This window comes from Phodopus roborovskii, unplaced genomic scaffold (assembly GCF_943737965.1).
Source record: "Phodopus roborovskii unplaced genomic scaffold, PHOROB, whole genome shotgun sequence".
Lineage (NCBI taxonomy): Eukaryota > Metazoa > Chordata > Mammalia > Rodentia > Cricetidae > Phodopus > Phodopus roborovskii.
Window position 1 is genome coordinate 1,760,813 of NW_026126583.1, and position 27,808 is coordinate 1,788,620.

Sequence of the window (27,808 nt, forward strand, 5' to 3'; positions counted from 1 at the left end):
AATGCAGTGGAAACATTTTGAAACACCATCTCACTTCAATAAGTACAGGTTTCAGTAGGAGAAAGATATGAGGAAAGAAAAATTAGAACAGCTCTCCCATTCCAGTAAATATGCCTGAAAGCGTAATATTCAATATACTACAGAGATGTATGCACACATACTATGTGAACAGCTGAAGTCCCCTTCAGTCACACCAGACTCTGTACCACAAGCTCCCATGCACCTGTGATGGCCTCAGTAATTTTCTTCCTCAGAATCTTTTCCTCAAAATTTTTGTAAATGTTTCTAATCAAAACTTCAACAAAATCCTGACTTCTACTTCATATATATATCCATATATATATGGATATCCATATCCATATCCATTGGCCTGTTACTAGCATTTCTTAACAGCAACTCTGTCTTAAATATTAACCCATTTCTATTAATCTAAGTGTTTTCATGTGGTCTTAACTAGTCCCAACTATCTTGCCATCCTATTTGCCAACAGTATTTTATTAATTAACCAATAAGAGAAACATATTTACAGGATGGCATCTCCCATCATCTCCTCTTTTCTGTCTAAAATAAAAAGGAGGGTTTTAAACTTAACATAGTAAAATAATAACAAAACAGTTATCATATAAGAACCATAGTAAAAAAATATTTAGTCCATTATCATACAGCAAGTTTTAAAGAAAACATTCCATCATCTATTCTATCTTTGTGAGTGTAAAGTCTTATATGTAACTTAGTTTTAATCCTAATTAAGGAAAACTATAAGCATAATTGTCTGTCTTCAACTCCATCAAAGATCACAGAAGGGATCATATAAATCTTTCACTTTTTACAAATCTTGACTTCTTATTGAACATTGACAACATAATAAATACATTAGCACAGTGTGGTTTCGCCCTGCTTCCTGAATGTCTTTATTTTTTTGTTCACTTTTTCATTTAATTTATCAAAATCCTTAAACTTCTTTGAATCTGAAAGTTTTTTCAAAGAAAAGGCCTATCGTGGCTTTTTTATCATTCTTTTTTAAAGTAGAACCTCAATTAACAGAGCACACTCAAAACTTATCCCAACTTCAAATTGAATTTAACACTTTATTCTCTCTTATATTCCATTAGTTGTTAGTACCTGAAACTAATTTTTTTTTATATTTTTCACCTGCACTTCTCATTTGGGTATTACTTTTCCAAATCAGAGACCTCTTTTTGGTGGCTGAGTTGTATCTCCATAAGTATTGGATGACTGGCTATGTGGAACTCAATGGCTTATACAACAAAAACATTATGCTAATTTGTATACTCTTAATTGTTAGTGCTATTGAAAGCAGTTATGCAGTCTTATTTATATTTTATATGCTTGTTGTGGAATTATAATATATTATTTTTTCTGATTGTATTGTTTTATTTATTAAATTAAATATTAAAGATTTTCCTTTGTCCAATATAGACATGCCAGAATGGGTTGCCAATATTTTCTCCTGTTCTGTAAATTTATAAAATTCACTTAGAAATAATGAAAACGTTATTCAGTTCCTATTAAATCAAATTTATCCTTTTTTATATGTTATGGTTTTCATGTTTATAAATATTCACCTATGAGAAAATTATAATCATTTTCTCTTCCACAAATTTTATGATATATTTGTAATACTATGTATGAGATTAAGATATTTTATGATGTATTTATTCTTATAATTATTCTGTAATTTTCTGGTACAATCTTTGAAAAAAGTATTATTTATTCACTGGTTGTTTTGTGTTTGTTTACTTTTGGGTCTACATCTTATGGGCCCTCTATTTCTATGTATTGATCCCTTTCTATACTTTTCACAGAATCTTAGTCTTTTAATAACAACAGTGTTATAGTAAGTGAAAATTTGATCATTTTGCTATTTTAGATAACTGTCTTTCTATATATATTTTAGAGTCAATGGGTTAGTATCAGTAAAAAAGCCTGGTGAGATTTAAATTACATTACATTATTCTGTAAGTCAAAAATGGCATATTTATTTAGCCATGAAGCAGACAGGAACTATTACAGATTTGCTGATTTTCAATATTAATTATAAAGTAGAAAAAGTTATGGGTGTTTGCTTCTGTTTCCAACAAGTACTAGATGAGGGCTCTAAGATGGTGGATATGTTAGAATCCAGATGCAGAGAGAGATGACAAGACCAGGTTGCAGAAACACTTAGAGACAGCTGATCTGAACAAGGAGGAGCTAACGGCCCCCAGACTGATAGCTGGGAATCCAGCGTGGGACTGATGCAGACCCCCTGAATATGGGTTTCAGCTGGAAGGACTGAGCAGTCTAAGGGTCCTCAGATAGTGGAATCAGGATGTATTCCTGGTGCACAAAAAGACCTTGTGGACACATGCCCCATGAAGGGATACTCCCTTAACCTAGAGAAAGGAGAGAAGTCCTAGTCTCTACAAATGACTTGACAGAATTACATGACCCCACCTGGTTGGCATAACCCTACATGTGGAATGGGGGTGGGGGATGGGATGGGAGGGTGGTCCGGGTGCATATGAGGAGGGAGAGAGTATAAGAGGGAGGGAGGGAGAGGGAACTAGGATATATGTAAAATAAAAATAATAAAAAAAATAAAAAATTTTAAAAAAGAATTAGGTTAAAAGATTTAAATATTTGAAATTCTGATACATGCTACACATAATAAATGGCTGGTGATCCTCTACTCTATGACTAAAATCCATATATGAGTGACTACATACCATGTTCCTCTTTTTTGTGACTGGGTTACCTCATTCAGGATGGTTTCTTCAAATTCCATCCACTTGCCTGCGAACTTCATGATTCCAATTTTTTTCTGCAGAGTAGTATTCCATTGTGTAAATATGCCACATCTTCTTTGTCTGTTCTTCAGTTGAGGAACATCAAGATTGCTTCCAGGTATTGCTATTACAAATAATGCTTCTATGAACATATTTGAACACATGTCTGTGTTGCATGGATCTGGATCATTTGGGCATAAGCCAAAGAGGATTGTCTGGTCGGGTGGCAAACTGATTCCCATTATCCTGAGGAACTGCCATACTGATCTCCAAAATGGCTATACAAGTTTGCGCTCACACCAGCAGTGTAGGAGTGTTCCCCTTTCTCCACATCCTCTCCAGCATAAGTTGTCATTGGTGTTTCTAATTTTAGCCATTCTGACAGGAGTGAGATGGTATCTCTGAGTTGTATTCATTTTATTTCCCTGATAGCTAAGTATGGTGAACACTTTTTTAAGTGTCTTACAGCCTTTTTGGTTGTCTCTATTGTGAATTCTCTATTCAGTACTGCACCCCATTTTTTAATTGGGTTAGTTGGTGTTTTGGTGACTAGTTCACTGAGTTCTTTGTATTTTTTTTTTTTTTGGGACCAGCCTTCTGTCAGATGAAGGATTGGTGAATATCTGTTCCCAGTCTGTGGGCAGCCTTTGGTCTTGTCAATTATAGTAGAGCTTTAAGTCGGGAATGGTGATATCTCCTCAAGTTCCCTTATTCTACAGGGTTGTTTTGGCTATCCTTGGTCTTTCATTTTTCCATATTAAGTTGTTTACTATCCTTTCAAGGTAGAGTAAGAATTTTTCTTCGATTTATGGAGATTGTATTAAATCTATCAATTGCTTTTGGCAATAATGCCATTTTTACTATGTTAGTCCTATATATACAAGAGCATGGGAAATCTTGGCATTTTCTTGTATCTCCTTTAATGTCTTTTTTTAAAGACACAAAGTTCTTGCTGTATAGCAATTTCACTTGTTTGTTAAGTGTTACTCCAAATACTTTTATTTTTTTTTGTATTGTATCACAATGCTTTATTTTTTTATTTAGTTAATTTATTATTTTGCATGTCTATAGAATGTGCAATTGCACCACACCTGGGTCAAAGAAGAAATAAAGAAAGAAATTAAGGACTTTCTAATATTCAACGAGAATGAGGACACAACATACCCGAACTTATGGGACAACTTGAAAGAAGTGTTATGAGGGAAGTTCATTGCATTAAGTGCCCATATGAGGAAAACAGAGGGTAGTCACATAAGAGAATTAACAGCACAACTGAAAGCCTTAGAACAAAAAGAAGCAAACTCACACTGGAGGAGTAGATGGCAGGAAATAATCAACTTGAGGGCTGAAATCAACAAAATGGAAACCAGGAAAACAATAAAAAATTTAATGCAACGAAGAGTTAGTTTTTTTTTTTTTTTTTTTTTTTTTTAGAAAATCAACAAGATGGACAAACCTTTATCAAAACTAACAAAAAAGCAGAGAGAGAACATGCAAATTAATAAAATCAGAAACGAAAAGGGGAACATAACAATGGACAGAGGAAATCAAGACAATTTTCAGGTCATACTTTGAAAACCTGTATTCCACAAAAATTGAAAATTCAAAGGAAATGGACAAATTTCTGGATAAATATCACTTAGCAAAATTAAATCAAGAACAGACAAACAACTTAAATAGACCTATAACCGCAATGAAATAGAAGTAGTCATTGAAAGCCTTCCAACCAAAAATGCCCACCGCCAGATGGATTCAGTGCATAATTCTACCAGACATTCAAGGAATAACTAATACCAATACTCCTAAATTGTTCCACACAATAGAAACAAAGGTTCATTGCCAAATTCTTTTTACAAGGACACCATAATATTGGTACCCAAGCCTCACAAAGACACAACTAAGAAAGAAAACTACAGACTAATTACCCCATGAAAATTGATTCAATAATTCTCAATAAAAACCTGGCAAACCAAATTCAAGAATATATCAGAGAAATTATCCACCATGACCAAGTAGGCTTCATCGCTGGATTCCAGGGACAGTTTAACATATAAAAATCTATCAATGATATCTACCATACAAACTAAAAAAAGAAAAACCATATGATTATTTACCTAGATGCTGAAATAGCCTTCGACAAAATTCAACACCCTTTCATAATAAAGGTTATGCAGAGATCAGGGATAACAGGAACATAGCTAAACATAATAAGAGCAATAAACAGCAAACCAACTGCCAACATCAAACTAAATGGAGAGAAACTTAAGCCAATTCCTCCAAAATCAGGAACAAGATAAGGCTGCCCTCTTTCTCCATATCTCTTCAATATTTTACTGGAAGTTCTAACTAAAGCTATAAGATAAGAAAAGGAGATAAAATAGATACAAATTGGAAAGGAAAAAGTTAACCTGTCTCTATTTGCAGATGATATGATAGTTTACATAAGCGACCCAATAAACTCTACCAGGGAACACCTACAGCTGATAAACACCTTCCGTAATCTAGCAGGATACAAGATAAACTCAAAAAAATCAGTAGCCCTACTTTTTCAAACGACAAAGAGACAGAGAAAGAAATCAGAGAAACATCACCCATTACAATAGCCACAAGCAACATAAAGTATTTTGGTGTAATGCTTACCAAACAAATAAAAGACCTATATAACAAGAACTTTGTGGCTCTAAAGAAAGAAATTAAAGAAGATACAAGAAAATGGAAAGATCTCCCATGCTCTAGGATAGGTAGAATAAACATAGTAAAAATGGCAATCTTGCCAAAAGCAATCTACAGATTCAATGCAATCCCCATTAAAATCCCACCACAATTATTCACTGACTTTGAAAGGATAATAATCAACTTTATATGAAAAAAAAACAGTACAGCAAAAACAACTCTATACAATAAAAGAACTTCAGGAGGCATCACCATTCCTGATTTTAAGATCTACTACAGAGCTATAGTTCTGAAAACAGTCTGGTATTTGCACAAAAATAGACAGGTAGACCAATGGAATCGAATTGAAAATCCTAATATTAACCCACACACCTATGAACACCGGATTTTTGACAAAACAGCTAAAATTGTACAATGAGACAAGGACAGCATCTTCAACAAATGGTCCTGGCACAATTGGATGAGGGTGTGTAGAAGATTGTAGATAGATGCATGTCTGTCGCCATGCACAAAACTCAAGGCCAAATAGATCAAAGACCTCAACATCAATCCAGCCACATTGAACCTCTTAGAAGAGAAAGTAGGAGGTACCCTTGAACAAATTGGTATAGGAGACTGCTTCTTGAACATAACTCCAGGGGAATAAACACTGAGAGCAACAATAAATAAATGGGACCTCTTCAAACTTAGAAGCTTCTGTAAGGCAAAGGAGACAGTTAACAAGACCAAAGGGCAGCTCACAGGCTGGGAATAGATTTTCGCCAATCCTATATCTGACAAAGGGCTGATCCCCCAAATATACAATGAACTCAAAAAACTAGGTAACAAAACACCAAACAACCACATGGGTTACAGAATGAAGAGAGAATTCTCAATAGAGGAAATCAAAAAGGCTAAAAGACACTTAAGAAAGTGCACAACATCTTTAGCTATCAGGGAATGCAGATCAAAACAACTTTGAGATACCATCTTACTCCTGCTAGAAAGGCTAAAATTAGAAATAGCAATGACAACTCATGTTTGAGAGGATGTGGAGAAAGGGGAACACTCCTCTCCTGCTGTTGGGAGTTCAAACTCGTACAGCCATTTTGGAGATCAGTATAGAGTTCCTCAGGAAAATGGGAATTAGTTTACCACAGGACCCGTCAATCCCCCTCTTAGGCATATACCCAAATGATTCACATTCATGCAACGAAGACATCTGTTCAACTATGTTATAGCAGCACTATTTGTAATAGCAAGAACCTGGAAGCAACCTAGATGTCCTCAATTGAGGAATGGATAATGAAGATGTGGCACATCTACACAATGGAATACTACTCTGAAGAAAAATATAATAGAATCTTGAAATTTGCAGGCAAGTGGATGGGACTTGAAGAAAACATCCTGAATGAAGTAACCCAGTCACAAAAGAGGAACATAGCATGTACTCACTCTCACTCATATATAGATTTTAGACCTAGAGCAAAGGATCACCATCCTATAATTCACACTACCAGAGGAACTATGATACAAGCTGCATTCTAAGAGATTCATATAAAGTCCCTCATAGAACTGGTAAGGGACAAGTCCCCCAGAGCACAGGGAAAGTGGGGGGGGGCAGTGAATGGAGAGAGAAGAGAGAGAGGCAGAGACAGAGACAGACACAGAAACAGAGACAGAGACAGACTGAGAGAGAGACCATAAAAGAGGGGGCCAATATTGGTTTGAAGAGAAAACTGAGTCCAAAAACTGGTCTAGATTACTACAAGACTGCCGCCAACTAACAATTTGAGCTTCCGTGGAAAGGCTACCATAAATGCCCTTCCTGGATAGCAAGATCAACAACTAACTTATCCATGGAGCCCTCATCTAATATCTGTTGTAAACAGGAGCTATCACCCATACATGATCATGGAGTCGAACTAGAATGCAGATGCAGATGGAGAGGAGAAGACCAGGCCACAGAAATACATAGAGACAGCTGACCTGAACAAGGAGGAGCTAATGGGCCCCCAGACTGACAGCTGAGAAGCCAGCATGGGACTGACTCAGTCCCCCCCCCACCCTGAATATGGGTCTCAGCCAGAAGGAATGAGAAGTCTAAGGGACAGTGGTGTACAAAAGGACCTTGTAAACACATCCCCCATGGAGGGACAACTACCTTAACCTAGAGACAGGAAAAATCCCTAGTCCATCTTCAAATGACCTGTCAGATTTACATGACCCCAACTGGATGTCATTGCCCCACATATGGAATTGGGGTGGGGGGATGGGAGGGGAGGATGGTTAGGATGCATGTGAGATTACAGAGGGTAAAAGGGAGGGAAGAAGGGAGGGAGGGAAAGGGAAATTGAATTGACCTGTATAATAAATTAAATTTAAAAAAAAAAAAGAAAGAAATCAGAGCAACATTACCCTTTGCAATAGCCACAAGCAACATAATGTATCTTGGGGTAATGCTTACCAAACAAATAAAAGACCTATATAATAAAAACTTTGTGGCTCTAAAGAAGGAAATCAAAGAAGATTCCAGAAAATGGAAAGATCTACCCCAAGTACTTGATATTTTTTGTGACTATTATAAAGGGCAGTGTTTCTCTAATTTCTTTCTCATCCATTTTGTGGTCTGTATTATGGCTACTGATTTTTTTGAGTTTATTTTGTATCCTGCTAGTTTGCTAAAGGTTTATCAGCTTCAGGCATGTCCTGATAGAGGTTTTTGAGACTCTTATGTAAACTATCCTACTATGGGTAAATAGTGAAAGTTTGCCTTCTACCTTTCCACTTTGTATCCTCTTGATCTCATTTTGTTGTCTTATTGCTTTAGGTAGAACTTTAAGTACAATATTGAAGAGATATGGAAAGAGAGGGCAGCCTAGTCTTATTCCTGATTTCAGAGGAATCACCTTAAGCTTTACTGTATATTATTTTATTATGTTTAGGTATGTTCCTGTTATGCCTGATCTCTCCAACACCTTTATCATGAAAGAATGTTGAATTTTGTCAAAGGCTTTTTAAGCATCTAGTGAGATGATCGTGTGCTTTTTCTTTTTCACTTTGTTTATGTGGTGCATCAGGTTGATAGATTTTCATATGTTAAACCATCCCTGCAATCCAGGGATGAAGTCTACTTGGCCATGGTGGATGACTTCTCTGATGTATTCTTGAATTCGGTTTGTTAGTATTTTATTGAGAATTATTGAATCAATTTTCTGTAGTTTTCTTTCTAAGTTGTGTCTTGTGTGTCTTGGGTACCAAGGTAATTGTGCCCTTGTAAGAAGAGTTTGGTAATAACCCTTTTGTTTCTATTGTGTGGAACAATTTGAGGAGTATTGGTATTATCTCTTCCTTGAATTTCTGGTAGAATTCTGAACTGAAGCCATCTGGCCTGAGCTTTTTAATTCATTTATTTTTTTTTTATTTTTATTTTATTTGTTTTTTGGGGGGGTGAATTTTGTTGACTGCTTCTATTTCATAAAGGGTTATAGGTCTATTTAAGTTGCTAATCTGTTCTTGATTTAATAAATTTTATAGAGTACCAGTTTTCAAAGTATTACCTGAAAATTATCTGGATTTCTTCAATGTCCATTGTTATGTCCCCGTTTTCCTTTCTGATTTTGTTAATTTGCATGTTCTCTCTCTGGATTTTGGTTAGTTTGGATAAAGGTTTCTCTACCTTATTTTTTTCAAAAAAAAAAAAAAAAACAACTCTTTGTTGCATTGATTTTGTGTATTGTTTCCTGGTTTTGACTTTATTGATGTTAGCCCTCAAATTGATTTTATCCTGGCTTTTAATCCTCTGGAGTGAGTTTGCTTCTTTTTGTTCTAAGGCTTTCAATTGTGCCATGAATTATCTAAGGTGACTATCCAAATTTTTTTTTTAATATGGGCACTTAGTGCAATGAACTTCACTCATAACCCTGCTTTCAAGGTGTCCCATAAGTTTGGGTATGTTGTGTTCTAATTCTTATGGAATTTTCAGAAGTCCTTAATTTATTTCTTTATTTCTTCTTTGACCCAGGTATGGTACAATTGTGCATTGTTCACTTTCCACACTTTTGTAAGGTTTCTGTGATTTGTGTTCTTGTTGAAGTCCAACTTTAAAGCATGGCGGCCTGATAATATACAGGGAAGTATTTTAATTGATTTGTGTTTGTTGAGGTTTGTTATGTGTTCTTGTATGTGGTCATTTAACAGAAAGTTTCATGTGGAGCAGAGAAGAAGGTTATTCTTTTGTGTTTGGATGGAATGTTCTATAGATATCTGTTAAACCCAATTGAGACATAGCCTCTGTTAGTCTTTTGTGTCTTTGTTAACTTATGACTGGTGGTGCTCTCTAGCAGTGAAATTGGTGTGTCGAAGTCTCCCACTGTGAGTGTGTGAGTTATTATGTAGTATTATGTAAGCTTTGAGTTTTACTAGCATTTCTTTTACAAATGTGGGTGCCTTTGTATTTGGGGCATAGACGTTCAGAATTGAGACTTTTTCCTGATGGATTTTTCCTGTATTGAATACAAAATGACCATCTTCAACTCTTTTTATTGATTTTGTCTTGAAGTCTAAATTGTTAGATATTAGGTTAGCTATACTTGCTTGCTTATTGGGTCCATTTGACTGGAAGATCTTTTCCAAACACTTTACCCAGAGGTAATGTTTGTCTTTGAAGCTTATATGTGTTTCAAACTGAATGGAGAGAAGCTTAAGACAATTCCTCTAAAATCAGGAACCCTCTCTCTCCATATCTCTTCAATATTGTACTTGAAGTTCCACCTAAAGCAGTAAAACTAAAGGAGATCAAGGGGATATAAATTGGAAAGGAAGACATCAAACTCTCACTATTTGCAGATGATATGATAGTTTATTTAAGAGACCCAAAAAACTCTACAAAGGAACACCTAGAGCTAATAAACACCTTCACCAAACTAGCAGGATTGAAGATAAACTCAAAAAAAAAAAAAAAAAAAATCAGTCGCCCTTGAAGAAATGATCCTGAATGAGGATCATGTTAAGTACTCACTCATATATGGATTTTAGACTTAGAGCCTATAATTAGACTTAGAGACTATAAAGATCACCAACCTATAATTCACACTGCCAGAGAAACTAGGATACAAAGAAGAATCTAAGAGTTGAATACAAGGTCCCTCACTGAAGGCAAAGGGAACAAGATCACCTGAGCATATTGGGAGTGGAGGGGGGCAGTGAGTACAGTGGAAGCTTTGAGAAAGAGAAAGTGAAGAGAGGAATGCGTGTGGGACTAGGAAATTGAGTCATTGGAAGAATAGATGAGAGGCAAAATAGGGAGAGGGAGAGTGGTGACAAAAGTGGGAGCCATTGTGGGTTTGAAGAGAAAACTGATTCTAGAGAAATATCCAGAGACCTACAAGACTGAACCCAAATATCAATTTGAGAAACACTTGAAGGCTACCATAAATGCCCTTCCCTGATAAAGACATTGATGACTAACTTATCCATCATCATAATGCCCTCATCTAGTAGCTTATAGAAACAGAAGCAGACAACAATAGCTAAATACTGGATGGAACTGGAATCCAAATGCAGAGAGGGAGAAAAAGACCAGGATACAGAAACCCACAGTGCCAGCTGACCTGAAAAAAGGAGGAGCCAAGGACCCCCAGACTGATAGTTGGGAAATCAGTATATGACCAACTCTGATCAGACCTCCTGAACATATGTCTCAGTTAAAAGACCTGGGAAGTCTAAAGTCCTCCTCCTCTTATTCCCTTCATTTTCTCCTCCCTCCCTCCTCCTCCCCATGAAATATTTTTCATTTAAATTTGAAACAAGATTGTTTTATAGGTCACTCTCAATTTCTGCACCCTCCTGTCCTCCCCTGCTTTCCTTATCCCATCCCTTTTATGTTCACCAGGCAGAGTGAGGCCTCCCATGGGGGATTTTCAAGTCTGCCATATCATTTGGTGCAGAGTCCAGGCCCTTCCCCATGGGTCCCCACTTTATGGGGAATGGGTTCCCAAAGTCCCTTTGTATAGTAGAGATAAATACTGATCCACTACCAGAGGCCTAATAGACTATCTAATCCTCCTTATGCTCTTTTTAAATAAATTTTTGTTTACATTTTTTAAAAATCTTATTTTACATACCAAACACAGTTCCTTCTCCCTTCCTTCTTCCCAATTCCCCCCACCACATATCATCCACTCCTCAGGAAGGATTATGGCTCCCATGGGGGAATCATCAAATTCTGTGAAATCATATGGGCAGGACATAGGCCTGCCTCCCTTTATCTAAGCTGAAAGAGTATCCCTCTGTAAAGAGAGGGCTTGCTTTAACAGCTCATTCCTGCACTAGTGACAAATACTGGTTCTACTACCAAAGTCCCCTTAGACTATCCAGATCACCCAACAAGCAGCCACATTCAGGGGGTCTTGTTCAGTATTTTGCTAGTTCCCCAACTGTCAGAATATGATCCATAAGCTCCCACTTGCGCAGGTCACCGCTTGGCAGTTTCTGTAGGTTTCATCAGCATGGAATTTACTCCTTTGCTCATCATTCCTCCCTCTCTACATTGCAATCCAGGTGTTTGGGTCACTGCTTGGTTGTGAATCTCTGTTTCTGATTAAATCAGCTACTGGATTGAGGCTCATTGATGGCATTTAAAGTAGTAATCAATCCTGTTATTGGGGAAGGGCATTTAAGGTAACCTCTTCAATATTGCTTACATTCTCAGTTGGGTCATACTTGTGGTTCCATGGAGATTTCCCTAGTTCTAGATTTGTTAGCCTCATAATGGTTCCTCTATGAAGGTATCACTTTCCTTGATTTCCTTCTCTGTTCTCCCCGAAACTCATCCTTCCTGATCTCTCATGTTCTTATCCCCCCTCCTCTTCACCCCTTGTCTTTCTCCTGCCTCCCTACCTCCCTCCTCTTGAGGATCTTTTCCCGTTGCCTTCTGTGGGGGTTTATATATATCTCTCTTAGGGTCCTCCTATCTTTGTAGCTTCTCTTGGGTTGTGGATTATATGATGGCTATCTTTTGATATGTCTAATATCCACTATGGGTGAGTATATACTATATTTGTCTTTCTGTGTCTGGGATACCTCACTCAGAATGTTTTCTTCTAGTTCCACCTATTTGTGTGGGGATTTCAACATGTCATTGCTTTTTCCATCTTTTTCTTATCCATACTTTGGTTGAAGGGCACCAAGGTTGATTCCAGTTTCTGGCTGTTACAAATAAGGCTGCTAAGAACACAGATGAATAGATATCCTTGTGGTATGAATATGCATCCTTTGTGTATATGCCTAAGAGTGGGTCCTATGGTAGACTGATTCCCATTTTCCTGAGAAACCACCAGATTTGCAAAGTGGCTGTGCAGGTTTGCACTCCCACCAGCAATGGAGAAGTGTTTCCCTTTCTCCTCATCCTGTCTAGCATAAGCTTTTCATTTTGTTTTTGATTTTAGATATTCCGAAAGTTGTAAGATGGTATCTCAGATATGTTTTGATATATATACATTTCCTTAATGGCTAAGGATGTTGAGCAATTTCTTAAGTGCCTGTTGAACATTTGAGAAACCTCCACTGATAATTCTCTATTTAGATCTGCACTCCATTTTTTAATTGGATTATTTGTGTTTTGTAACAAGCTTCTTGAATTCATTGTATATTTTTTGAGAGCAGTCAGATGTGGCATTGGTAAAGATGTTTTCTCATTCTGTAGGATGTCATTTTGCCTTGTTTACTGTTTCCTTTGCCTTACAGAAGGTTCTCAGTTTCAGGATGTTTCATTTATTAATTGTCGATCTCAGTGTCTGTGTTACTGATGTTGTTTTCAGGAAGTATTCTCCTGTACAAATTCATTCAAGGGTACTTCCAGCTTTCTCTTCTCAGAGGTTCAGTTTGGCTCTCTGAAGCATTTGAACTTAGTTTTTTTTTGCATGGATATAGATAGGGATATATCTGCAGTCTTCTACACATCAGCATCCAGTTATACGAGTGTCATTTGTTAAAAATGCTTTCTTTTTTCCAATGAATAATTTTAGATTTTTTGTCACAAATCAAGAGTTTTCAGGAGTATGGATTAATATCGGCGTTTTGAATTTGATCCCATTAGTCTACCTATCATTTTTTGTGCCAATAACAAGATTTTTTTATATATATATAATTTACAGTAGAACTTGAATTCAGAGATAGAGATGCCTCCAGAAGTTCCATTATTGTACAAGGTTGATTTGGCTATTCTGTTTTATTTTTTTTTTCTTATAAATTTGAGTATTGTTCTATCAAGGTCTGTGAAGAATAGTGGTGGGATTAGAATTGCTTTGATTCTGAATATTGCTTTTTTTTTTTTTTATAAAAACTGACATTTTTACTATGTTGATCCTACCTATCTAAGAGCATTGGAGATCTTTCCATTTTCTCATATCTACTTACTTTCTTCAAAGACTTAACAGGTCTTTTCATATGGGTCTTTTTTTATATTTGTAGCTATTGTGATAGGTGACATTTCTCTGCTTTCTTTCTTTGTTCAATTATTGTCTATATATAAAATGGTTGAAGGTGCTTATCAGCTGTAGGAGTTCACTGATATTTTTGCTTCAGTATCATGAGGCAGATTAGTCTGTAGTTCTCTTAGTTGTGTCTTTGAGTGGTTTGGGTATTAAGATAATTGTAGCCTCATAAAGAGTTTGCCAATGGCCCCTCTGCATCTATTGTGTAGAACAAATTCAGAAGGATTGGTACTAGCTCTTCTATGAATTTCTGGTGGAATTCTTCACTGACACCATCTGGCTCCTGGCTTTTTGCTTGGGAGCCTTAATGACTGCTTCTATTTCTTAAGTGTAGTAGATCAATTTAAATTGTTTATCTGCTTTTTATTTAATTTGGGTAAGTGATATCTATCCAGAAAATTGTCCATTTCCTTTAAATTTTCCAATTGTGTGGAATACAGGTTTTCAAAGTACAAAGTGATGATTCTTTGGATTTCCTCAGTGTGTGTGTTTTACATCCCCCTTTTTCATTTCTGAGTTTGTTCATTATCATATTATCTCTCTACATTTTGGTTTGTTTGGAGAAAGGCTTGTCTATCTTCTTCATTTTCTCTAATAGCCACTTTGTTGTTTAATTGATTCTTTGTAATGTTTTCTTTTGTTTTTGTTTCTACTCTATTGATTACAGCACACAATTTGATTATTTCCTATAGTCTACTCCTGGGTGACCTGGCTGCTTTTTCTTTTAGAGATTACAGGTGTGCTGTTAAGTCTTTAATGCTACTATTCTCTCCAGTTTTTTTTTTTTTTAATTTGGCACTTAGACGTATGACATTTCCTATTAGCACTCTTTCAAAGCATGCCATAAATTTGGGTATGTTGTGACTTCATTTTCACCAAATTCTAGGAAGCCATTAAATTCTTTATTTCTTCCTTCACCGAGGAGTGATACAGTCAAGCATTGTTCAATTACGGTGAATTTGTAGACTTTATGCAACTTGTGTTTTGTTGAATTTTAACTTTAAAACATGGTAAGCCATAAGGTATGTGGGTTATTCCTTTTTCTTTTTTAATATGGTGAGGGTTTTTTTTTTTTTTTTTTTTGCCAGCTATGTAGTCAATTATAGAGAAGCATCCAAGTGGTGATGACAAGAAGGTATATTGTTTTGTGTTTGGATATAATGTTCTATAGCTTTTTGTTAAACCCATTTGTGTCATAACTTCTGTTAGTTCCTTTGTTAGTTAAGTTTCTGTCTAGTAGTCCCGCCCAGTGTCGAGAGTTGTGTGTTGAAGTCTCCCACTATAAGTGTGTGGTATTTAGTGATTTATGTTTTAGTAATGTTTCTTTAAAGAATGTGGGTGAATTTGTATTTGGGGAATAGATGTTCAGATTTGAAACTCCATCTTGATGGATTTCTCAAGTGATGAATAAGAAATGACCTTCTTAATCTCTTTTAAGTGATTTTAGTTTGAAGTCTAATTTGTTAGATGTTAGGATGGCCACACCAGCTTGTTTCTTAGGTCCATTTCATTGAAAAATCTTTTCTCAACACTTTATTCTGATGTAATGTCTGTACTGGAAGGTGACATGTGTTTCTTGTATGCAGCAGAAAAGTCTAGATTCTGTTTTCCTACTCATTCTTTTAGCCTGTGTCAGTTACTAGGTAAATTAATAGCATTGGTATTAAGTGATATTAATGACCATTGGTTGTTGATTCTTGTCAGCTTTGGATTAATTTTTGTTGGTGATATTGTGTGTGTGTGTTTCCCTTTCTGTGACATTTGGTAATGTGGTATTATCTATTACTTATGATTTTGTGTAACTTTCTTTGGTTGGGGTTTTCCTACCAGTAATTTCTGTAGGGCAGGATTTGTACATATGTGTATTGTTTAAATCTGGTTTTGTCATTGAATATCTTGGTTGCTCCATCAATAGTGATTGAAGGTGTTGTCTAGTATCATACCTGGGTTGGTATCCCTGGCCTCTTTGTGTTTGTAGAACATCTGTCCAAGACATTCTTGGATTCAGAGTTTCCATTGAGAATCAGGTATATCTCTGATTGTTCTGCCTTTATATGTTTCTTGGCCTTTTTCCTTTGCAGCTCTATGTTTGGAGTTTAGATTATTATGTAGCAAGGGGATTTTTGTTGCAGTCTATCTACTGTTATGTAAGCTTCTGGTACTTTCATAGGTATATCTTTTTATAGGTTGGGAAAATGTTATTGTATGATTTTGTTGAATATGTTTTCTGTACCTTTGATCTGGGCCTCTTTGCCTTCTTCTGTATCTACAATTCTTATATTTGGACTTTTCATGGTTTCCCATATATCCTGGATATTTTTTGTTAACATTTTGTTAGACTTAACATTTTCTTGGTTTTATGAATCTATTTCCTCTAGTGTATCTTCAACACCTGTGATTCTCTCTTCCATCTCTTGTATTCTGTTGGTTATGCTTGCATATTTAGTTCCTGATTGTTTACAAGATTTTGCATTTTCAACATTCCCTCATTTTGTATATTTTTTTATTGCCTCTATTTCAGTTGAACTGTTTTAATTGTTACCTGCACCTGTTTGCGTTTCTTAGCATTCCTTAAGAGGTTAGTTGATTCCTTACATTTTTTATTTTTTTCCTCAATTTCTTATATTTTTGTCTTTTCATCCATTTATATTTTATTTATTTATTTATTTATTTGATTATTTACTTATTTATTATTTCTGTGGCTTTGAAGGCTGTCCTGGAAATAGCTATTGTAGACCAGGCTGATCTCAAACTCACAGAGATCCACCTGCCTCTGCCTCTGAGTGAGTGCTGGGATTATAGGCATGTGCCACCACTGCTCGGCTTTTTCATCCATTTTTTTAAGGGAGTTTCACATGTCATCATGAAGGGCCTCTATCTTCTTCATAAAGTTGTTTTTAAGATCACTTTCTTCTGCTTTTTCTGCATTTAGATGTTCAGGTGTTTCTGGGTATAGAACCCTTAGACTCTTTTTGTATCATATTACTGTTCATATTGTTGAATGAGTTCTTACACTGTGTCTTCCTGTCTCTCCTTCTAGTTGATTCAGGTGGTTCCTCTCCCAGTGGGTGTGGTATCAAGACTACCATGGTACCAGATTCAGTGCTGCATGGCTGTAGTTGTCTCTAGCTGTCCGTGTCTGGGGATTTGGATTTGGTGGGTAGGACAGAGCTACTTGACCTGGTCAACAGCCTCCAATGAGGGAGTTAAGGAGGCTACTGAGGACTCAGCATCACCTCTACTGGTGCATGAAGGGCCAACGAGGAGCCATGTCTTAAAATAGGTGTACCTCTGCTTGCCTCTAGCATACAGGGCCCAATAGAGAAAATAATACTATAAAGCTGTGCTTCAATCTGTTCTTTTGTGTTTAGAATCTCTTTTTAAACTATTTTCATGTTTTATGTGGAAATTGCCTCACATTGGGAACCAGATGTAGTAGGAGGCTTCTAGTCCAGCCTGCCAGTTCCCACATAGCCAAACTAAGACTTAACATTCATTGAAATTGGCTCAAGCATATTACTGACTAGTTCTCAAAATTAAATTAACCTATGTCTATATTCTATATTTTGTTACATGGCTTGTGGCTTGTGCCTTGTTACCTCATATCTTGTTCCCTAGTGGCTACATGGCATCTCCTCGATTCTGCCTTCTTTCTTTTTTCTCTGTCTGTTTGGATTTCTTACCTGGCTGTGTTTTGCTTGGTCATTGGTCAAATCAATTTTATTCATAAACCAATAAAAGAAACACATGGCCTACAGAAGGACATCCCCTGTCACCAATATGTGCTATGAATTGGCACATTGTTCCGTAAAAGCTTAGAAATAAAAGGAAAATACAAAGGGCTTTTTCAAGATGTGGTACTGCTCAGCTTTCTGTGCTAAGTAACAATGCTTGTGACATGTCTGGCACAGCTTCCTACATCTAGCAAGTTTGAATACAGTTACCTGTTTACATATCACCAACCAGGCCTGTGAGCTTTAAGCTTGGCTCTCAAAGAAACAAGAAGTGGTTAGAGCCAGACACCAAAACAATGGGGGCTATTCTAGCTATGCCACTTAGCAGGTAAAGGCTTATGTAGTTAAAAAAAAAGAAAAAAAGAAAAAAAAAAAAGACTAGAGATATGCTGTAAAGAGATCCATATGGAGAAATGTTTAAATAGGTTACAGTGAGTATAACAATGTGCATAGTCTTAAGAAAGGAAATGAAGAAAGAAATATTTAAAAAGTAGTACAATAAATATTAAAGATAGAATAAAAATAATAGAATAGAAAAAGGTCACATAATGATAGAAAAATCACAGTGTATAGATCCTATATAATATTCTATTCATTTTGAATTTTTTGAATGAAGATAAGCAAAATAAAGCTTCTAGAAAATGGGACTGAAAAGGGGAATGCTGAAATAAACCTGCATAGACATTTAAAGAATGAATTAACTTTAAAATGGAAGTTAAATACTCTATTTGTCAAATGGAACTCAAAAATGCTTTTGGAATTAGGTTATGATTTGGTTCCACAGGCAAGTACAGACTTTTAATCCCTTCCAGGTTAATATTCATCAGGTTGTATCAAGGAGACCTCCTGAATCTTGACAGGTGATAGATATCAACAAAGGCTATAGTTGATCTTCCAGGAATGCATCATTATCTCAATTTTTCTCTGTGTTTCCTATAGTTTACTTCACCCACAAGCAACAGGAATCAGTCTAGAGAAAATAAAATACCCACATTTGTTTAACTCTGAAAGCTGTGTAACTTTGCCTGCCTAAAGTCGTGATTAGCCTAGTAAAGAGCTTAATGACCAACCAGTTACAAGAAAAATATGTGGGGCTGCCAGGCAGAGAGAATAAATAAGAGGAGAAATCTGGGCTCAAGAGAAGAGGGAGAAGTGAGAAAAAAGATCAGTAAAGGATACCAGGGGACAGTTACCCGGCCTTACGGTAAGCCACAGACTTAGAATTAAAGAAGGATATATAGAGTAAAGAAACTTAGAAAGCCCAGAGACACAATGTAGTTAAATGAAATGGGATAATTTAAGTTATAAAGCTGACTAGAAAGCTTAAACCCATAAAAATGAGTATCCATTATTTATTTAGAAGCTGAGTTGTGAGTCCCAAAGGGTAATATAAAGCAACTACATTAACTCATATGTATATTGCCTTGTGCCTTTTTTAATCTCTTCCGTCTTGGTCATCCAGTTTTCTGTCGATGTCTTCTAGCACCTCACCTTTCCTGCACTATGATTCATCTCCTCTTGCTCTCTCTCTGCCTGCTTAATCTCTTCTTGCTACACTATTAGATATTCGACTCTTTATGAAACCAATCAGAAGGTATCTTGGCACAGAAAAGTATACACAGTGTATAAAAAGATTATTCCACCTATAATTCACACCACCAGAGAAACTTGGATGAGAGGAGGAACTTAAGGTATTCATACAAGTTCCCTCGCAGAAGGAGAAAGGAACAAGATCTCCTGAGCATATTGGGAGTGGGGGCAGTGAATGGAAAGGGAAGAATTATATAAACACAAAAGTGAAGTGATGTTCATATAATGTTATATATATATACATATATTAGAATATTTCATATCATTCTCAATTTTTATGATCACAAAAATGAAACAGCCTTTAAGAATTCAGATTTTACTTTTCAAAAGATGGACTTCTTTTACAATTTAGTGGTTTTTTTTTTGGTTTTTTTTTTGTCTTTCCTGGATATGTAACAAAATTAATTATCCAGATGTTCAACCTCAATGTCTGTGTACAGAAAATATTTGCATTAATAACCAAATATACATTATTATTGTTCTTACGAAGTTCTCAGTGAGTGCTGGAGAGATAGCCCAGTGGTTAAAAAAAAAAAACTTAATACTAGAGAAAGAAGACAATTAAAGTGCCCAGATTCTAAGAAAATGTAGCCTGACTTGAAGGTGGGAAAGCTGGTTTGAATCTTGTCACATTGGTGTGTTCTGGGTTTGTTCAGTGGAGACAATCACTGAAAGAACTATGCAATGGAGGAAAATTCTTGACATCATCTTTTACCTTGAAACTGCTTGTGCACACGCATGAAATGGATCACACACACACACACATATGCACATATGCACACACACATATACACACACACACATGCACACACACATATACAAAGACATGCAAGGACACATGCACACACACACACACACACACACACATACACACACAAAGCACTGGGTTTTGTTCCATTTGAATTACTTTTCTTATCCAATCTCAGATTAACTAGGAAATTTTTTTATAATGCTATATGATGACATTTTCTGTATAGTTTCATATGTGATATACCAATTTTACATAAAACATCTTTGTAAGTATTTTTTAAAATCCTCAATGGTACTCTAGTAAGTGAAAATACCATGTTATTAGGTGACAATAATCCCTGTGAGCTTTACTATAGACATTAAACTCTATTTTCCAGTTCTTTCTTCTCTGAAATACTGTGGTTTGACATATTGTTCTGATTGTATAAAAAGAACGTTTTGTTATACTTTAAATTCACTCCACTTTTGCTCTCTCTCTCTCTCTCTCTCTCTCTCTCTCTCTCACACACACACACACACACACACACACACACACACATCCCTAGTAAGAGCATTAAGAAATTATGATTCCTGTTTAACAATTGCATTTCATGTGGTCAACTATTAAAATATTAGAAAGTGTAATAATCTGAGAAACATATTTTAAACAACAAGTTTCATTCCACAAAGGCCACAAATTTAAAATACAAGACTTCCCAAACATCTGCTGCACAACCAGCTGAGGATTGCCAAGGTTCATAGGAGTCCTTTCTCTGCCAAATGTGGGAGGGATGCTGGCTCCCAAATGAGGTTGACAGCAAGGAGGGCAAACTACACTGGGTTCAGGAAATGACAGCAACCTGGGAAGTAAAAAGTGCCAAATTTTCTCTGAATTGCCTACGTATGTCCATTTGCTCTGTAACTGCCACATGGTGAATCCATTTTGGATTGGGAGCAACAACATAAGAGATGCTTAAAAATGGCACTTCATATCGTAGAAAATAAAATTAGCTACAGATGAAGAACACCCACTCCTCATCCAATACCTGTAGTTACAAAGGTGGCAATTTATCAGTGAGTTAACTTACTTGGCTGTAATTACAGAACACATTGAGGACATTTTAGTGTTTCAGTACCTGCCTCATAGTTAATACCTCATTTGATTACTAGAGTAAAATTTTATTATTACATTATGTAATTGAAATTGGGAAGATTAAGGCTCAGGGAAAGCAGGAACAGGAAGAGTTCACTTAATGTGCCTTAACTGATTTTTGAGGTTTAGATTTAGAATGAGAAGCAGGGGAGTAACACATTTCCTATATGAACAAAACTTCAGTTAATATTTTAATTTAATGAATGACAAACTGTGCAAGACCTTCTGAAAATCAAGAAATATGTGCTATATAAAGTCTGAGTCATTACAGAAAACTACAATTAAGTGATTTTATTTTCACTAATGCTTAGGGAATTTCACATCATGCAGCTGAATTCCCATTATTTACCAGTTCCTCCCTTTCCATTGTTTACCCCTATAATGTCCCCCTAATTGGAAACTAAAAATGAAGTTATAAAACAATGAAAATAAGAATATTAATAAAACAAAAACAACAAAATAAACTCACTTCTCTCTACAATATTCTCTAGTCCAAAATCTCTTCATTAGTCTTAGTGGCATTGGGAACTGTTGTATTTCTTGCAGTACACCCTTTTGTTCAAACAGATTTTTGTAGTGTATTATTGGCCAGGTTCAAGGCATCTGTCTTTGGGTAAACCATCAATAATGGACCCTCCCCAAAATTCCTTTCAGATATCTTACTGATACACTGAGTCATAAAGATTCTGCAGTTGTGGTTCTGTAGTTCCATTCACTTAACCTGATCCAGTGGGACACAGATGGGGTAGATGTCTGGAATGCCCTCTCAAAGCAATCTATGTGTGTTTGTAACATAGCTGGGTTGTTTTGACAGAGCTATGGGTTCCACTTCCCTTAGATCAGGAACCTAAGCACTTCTCCCACACCTGGGATGAATAGTGGGGTCAACTTTCCCAAGCATATGTTTGTAGATTCAATAGAGGCAGCTATCCTTTTATGTTTAGGATTAGGTTTCCAATGCTAGGATCATTGGGTCAAGTATCCCAATGCCAGTGAGAGGCAGCACCACCGTGGGAATGGGGATTCTCTGCCTCTGTCAGTGAGATACAAAAGAAGCTCTTCAGGGCACTCATATTTCAATACATGGTTCAACAAATGCTTAACTTGTATCCATATGATAACACAGTCAATGGACATGTACATAGATGCTAACTGAAGCAACACCATGGATCCATACATGACCATAAGAAGCAACTAGAGCCTAGATGTCACCCTAGTCTCTGGTAGCAGAACAAGACTCTCAAATCAGGCTGGGTCCAATAGCAATGGGGTCCCCAGACTTCAACATGGCTACAGGTGGCAGCCCAGAAAACAAGCTACAGAACAGCTTTGAATGCCATGGACCTAAACACAACTCGGGCCCAACAATCGGCATGCCCCCTTGTGGTAGGGTAGGGCACCCCAATCCATAGGGCCCTGGTGGCAGCATGATTTATGGGCACCAAAATGGTTTCAGTTGATCACCCAGACCCTGGACATATACATCACATTTGGTGGTAAACAGAGCCATAGACACAGATATAGACCCTGGCTGTAGTAGAGCCATAGGCTCAGACATGGCCCTCGCCAGAAGTTCAGGTCTCTACAATACCATAGATGTACAGAAACCATAAGATTTTAAATGGTTCCTGGAGCCAGGGGCATCAACACAGATCATTGCTCCTCTAGGGCTACAAACACAAACATGGGCTAAGGCTGTAGCATGAACCCAAGTATCACCTTGGAGCAAATTCAGAACAATTAGATATATGTGGTATCAGCATCAACATGACTTTTGGGCACCAACATGACCTAAGTTGTTGACCCATACCACAGACATCTGCATAGTCCTGAGTGGTAACATGAGTTACTGACATTGACAAATACTGTGCCTGCAGTATAGTCTAGGACCCAGACATGGCCTTTTGGCAGCAACTTGGGCTCAGACAACACCATGGCCGAGGGTAGCAGTGGAGGCTACTAAGATCTGCATGGACCTAACTACGGTACATTCCTTACTCCTCATCATGCATACAGATGGCAACCGAGAGCCAAAGCACCTATGAGGTCGTTGAGAACCATACAGTCCATGTTCATCAGAACAGACCATGGCTACAGTAGGAACACAGGCATATACAAGGTCCTAGGCAGAATTCCAGTTCCAGATGTCACCATGAACCCAGGTAGCAAACAGCCATCTCACAATATATTTTACATAACGATCCCAATCCCAGTTCCCTCTCTCTCTCTCCCTTCTTCCCTCCCTTCCATGCCCTCTGACTGCCCTCCTGTCACCATCCCCCCACTTCACAGAGAGGAGGGTGTCTTCAAGGAGGAATCATCAAAATCTGTCAAGACTGTTGAAGTAGGGACTAGGCCCTCATCCCAGCCTCTAGGCTAAGGAAATATTCCTCAACTCCCAAAGTTGATTTGTACACCAAGGTTTCACTGTCAGAGGTCTTTTAGACTGCCTAGGCCTTCTAACTGAGCTCCTCTTAGTTCAGGTCAGCTGTCTCTGTGGGTTTCTGTAGACTGGTCTTAATCCCAGTTTATTATCACTCCTTCTCTGCAACTGGATTCCAGGAGTTTAGCTCAGTGTTTAGCTGTAGTTGTCTGCTTCTGTTTCCATCAGCTACTAGGTGAGGTCTCTATGATGACACATAAGTTAGTTATCAATCAAATTAGCAGGGAAAGGCATTTAAGGTAGCCTTTCCACTGTTTTTCACATTGTTAGCTGGAGTCATCCTTGTAGGTCTCTGAACATTTCTCTAGAGTCTGTTTTCTCTTCAAACCTATAATGGCTCCCTCTATTATGGTAACTCATTTGTTGTTGTTGTTGTTCTCATCTATTTGTCTCCAGACTCAAATCATCATAGTCCCACATGTTCTCCTCCAATCCCCTCTTCTTTCTTCTAACTCCCTTTCCACTCACTGCCCTCTCACCAACTACCAGTATGCTCAGGAGATCTTGTTCCTTTCAACTTCTGTGAGGGACCATGTATGAATGCCTTATAATCCTCCTTGTATCCTAGTTTCTCTGGTGGTGTGAATTATAGGCTTGTGAAATTTGTTCTATGTCTAAGATCCATGTATGAGTGAGTACAAACCATGTTCCTCTTTTTGTGACAGGGTTACCCCTTTGAGGATGGTTTCTTCAAGTTCCATCCTTTTGAAATAAATTTTAAGATGTCATTGTTTTTGTGTTTGTTTGTTTATGTTTTGTTTTGTTTTTTCTTGTTTTTGTTGTTGTTGTTTTTCTGCTAAGTAGTATTCCAATGTGTAAATGTGCCACATTTTCCTAATCCATTCTTCAGTTGACGGACATCAAGGTTGCTTCCAGGTTCTTTTTATTACAAATAATGCTACTATGAACATAGTTGGACAGATGTCTTTGTTGCATTCATGTGAATCATTTGAGTATATGCTTAAGACTGAGATTTCCAGGTCCTGTGGTAGACTGATTCCCATTTTACTGAGGAACCACAATACTGATCAAAATGGCTCTAGAGGTTTGCACTCCCACCAGAAGTGGAGGAGTGTTTCCCTTGCTCCACATCCTCTCCAGCTAATTTTAGCTAGCTATTCTGACAGGAGTAAGATGATACTTCAGAGTTGTTTTGACTTGAATTTCTCTGATGGCTAAGAGTGTTGTGCATTTTCAGCCATTTTGGATTGCCCTATTGAGAATTCTTTATTCACTTCTGTACCCCACTTTTAAATAGGGTTATTTGGTGTTTTGGTGATTAGTTTCTTGAGTTCTTTGTGTATTTTGGAGATCAGCCTTCTGTCAAATGTGGGGTTGGTGAAGATCTTTTCCCAGTCTGTGGGCTGCTAGTTGGTCTTGTCTACTGTATCCTTTGCCCTACAGAAACTTCGGGGTAATACACAACTTTATATGGAAACACAAAAGACCCAGGAATGCCAAAACAACCCTGTTCAATTAAAGATTTTCAGGATACATCATCATCCCCAGCTTCAAGCTCTATTATACAGCTATATTCCTGAAAACAGCTTGTTATTGGCACAAAAGTAGACAGGTAGACCAATGGAATTGAATCAAAATCGTGGTATTAACCCACACACCTATGATCACCTGATTTTTGACAAAACAGCAAAAAGTATACAGTGGAAGGATGAAAGCATCTTCAACAAATGGTGCTGGTAAAACTGGATGATGGTGTATAGAAGAATGCAGATAGACCCATGTGTATCACGATGCACAAAATTTATGTCCAAATGGATGAAAGACCTCAATATAAACCCAGCCACACCGTAACTCTTAGAAGATAAAGTGGAAAATAGGCTTGTAAAATTTATACAGTGACTGCTTCCTGAACATAACAAGAGTAGCACAGACAGAGAGATTAAAAATTAATAACTGGAACCTTTGCCTCTTCTGTTCTCCCTCTTTCCACTGGACATGAGGCATTATTCTTTTCCCTCTTTCCCTTTCCCTTCCTCCCTCTCTCTTTCTCTGTCTGTGTGTGTGTCTCTTTCTCTCTAATACTCCACCATATATTTGTTCACCAGTATGGTGCTTAACCCCCAGCACCAGAACGTACCAGGCCAAGCCTGTAGTTTTCTCTTTTCCTAGGTTAAATAGTTCTGGATCTGCACCTGCACCCACTCTGTCCTAATAGTGACAGGCAGGCCTAGGTCTTTAGTGTCTTCTTCCTGCCTAGGACCAACACTCTGGGCAATCAATTGTGTTTCTCTTTGTCCACTAAATCCCAATGCATTCTATTTATCATATATCATGTTTGCATCATAATTAATTTGAAGTATAAAGTCATCTAAATATTTTGAAAATAACAAACTTTTAGGAAAAGGTAAAGAATTACATAAAAAAATTAGACATGACATGTTAATTTAGTATCAATGACAATGGGAATAAGCATGCATTGGGTGCATATATATTTATAAACTTACATATTCTATTAAATTCTATATCATTTGATAATAAATTTTTATACATTACAAAACAATGCATTTTCCATATGAATGGGCTGGATCTTGTCAAAATCTTTTGTGTTTTATACACTATTAAGTTGATGGAGTGAAATTTTTTTGTTTCCTCATTTGTTTGTTTTCATGTACTAAATCTATATATTTTATTTTAAAACTAAATAGTTTATTGGAGTTGCTTCAAAGGGAAATTTATATCTTCAACCGTGTTGCTTCTCCAGAATCATTTCACTTAATCTATAAGGTAATGTGTTACTATTATAAAATCTTCTCTAATATATTAGAATTTAAAAAATCTGGTAGAGGAATGACATATTTTTATTTAAAATGTACAATATTGCCTTTAATGAAAATGTGAATATACATTATATAATTTTAAAACCTGTATTCATTTATTTTGGTTTGGGGAGCTTATGCATTCCACACCATGTGTAGAAGTAAAAGGACAATTTGATAGAATTGGTTCTGTGTCTTGATACCTGTGGTTCCTGGAGACTGAACTCAGGTAATCAGACTTGACAATAAATGCACTTAACCACTGAACAATTTTGGTGGTCCAGAAATTTTAGCTTCATTTTTAAAATGCCTCAATTTGCTGCAAGGTATAAAGACATGTGGAAGGTTCTTTAAAATTTTCACAAATTTTTACTATTCCAAACAGTACTATTAATTTAATTTTGTATGTCCACTTCTAATATTTAAGCTAAGCAGTTATTTACTGGTTGTGTAGCAGACAGGTTAATTAGATAGACAGACATATCAATAATTTAGTAGATAGACATAGGTATGTAAATAGAAGACAGGTATAGATTGTACATACATAGATAGATGATAGATATAAATAGATGTTAGAAATTAATATAATTAGACAAATGATAAATAGACAGAGATAAATGATATTTATATAGGGATGATATACATAGAGTCAGATGATGATTATAGGCAGATAGATATAGATAGATACATAGATGATAAAATTTCATGAGAAATGTTTAATGCCACACAAGGCAAATTATCATAACATTTTAGGTAAGGGTATTTTAATATCTTCATTTTTATTATTATATCTTTTACTACTATTACAGGTATATTTAGTTGACTTGGATTAGCACTACAGATGAGATATAATGATAAGTGGTATTACATTTCCATTTTTTAATGTGAATTACTACAAAACTTTGGTAAGATTTTCTAGGAAAGAGTAAGATTAGGAAAATGTACATCATACATGAAGATTATCTTTTGTACTAATAACTCCACATTTAACATTTTGAATTATACCTTATAATCCCATGTCTGCTAGTCCCCAAGGTGCTGGATTCCCTTGCAATCATTGTATGTAATAGTAAATGTGATAGAAAATGTCATTCTGTAAATATGTTTTCTTATTGGTTAATGAATAAAGCACTGTTGACCAATAGGAAAGCAAGTAGGTAGGACTAGGAGACTAGGAAGAGAGAGGAAGTAGTAGGGAGGAGTTTCAAGATGGAGGAGGGAAAAGAAGTATGCCAGCCCCTCTCTCCTACTGGTGGGAAAAAAAAAAAACAAACCTTATTCATAACACTGCAGCATGGATGCAGTGACCTATGACAATGTAGACATCCACATATCAGTGTAGAGACTCTTCTGAGAAGTATTTAGCAAAGCCCACTCTTTATGTGTTATTTGAAGCTGGCCTGGTGGTGGGACCAGACCAGCTACAGGGAAATACCTACTCCTAAC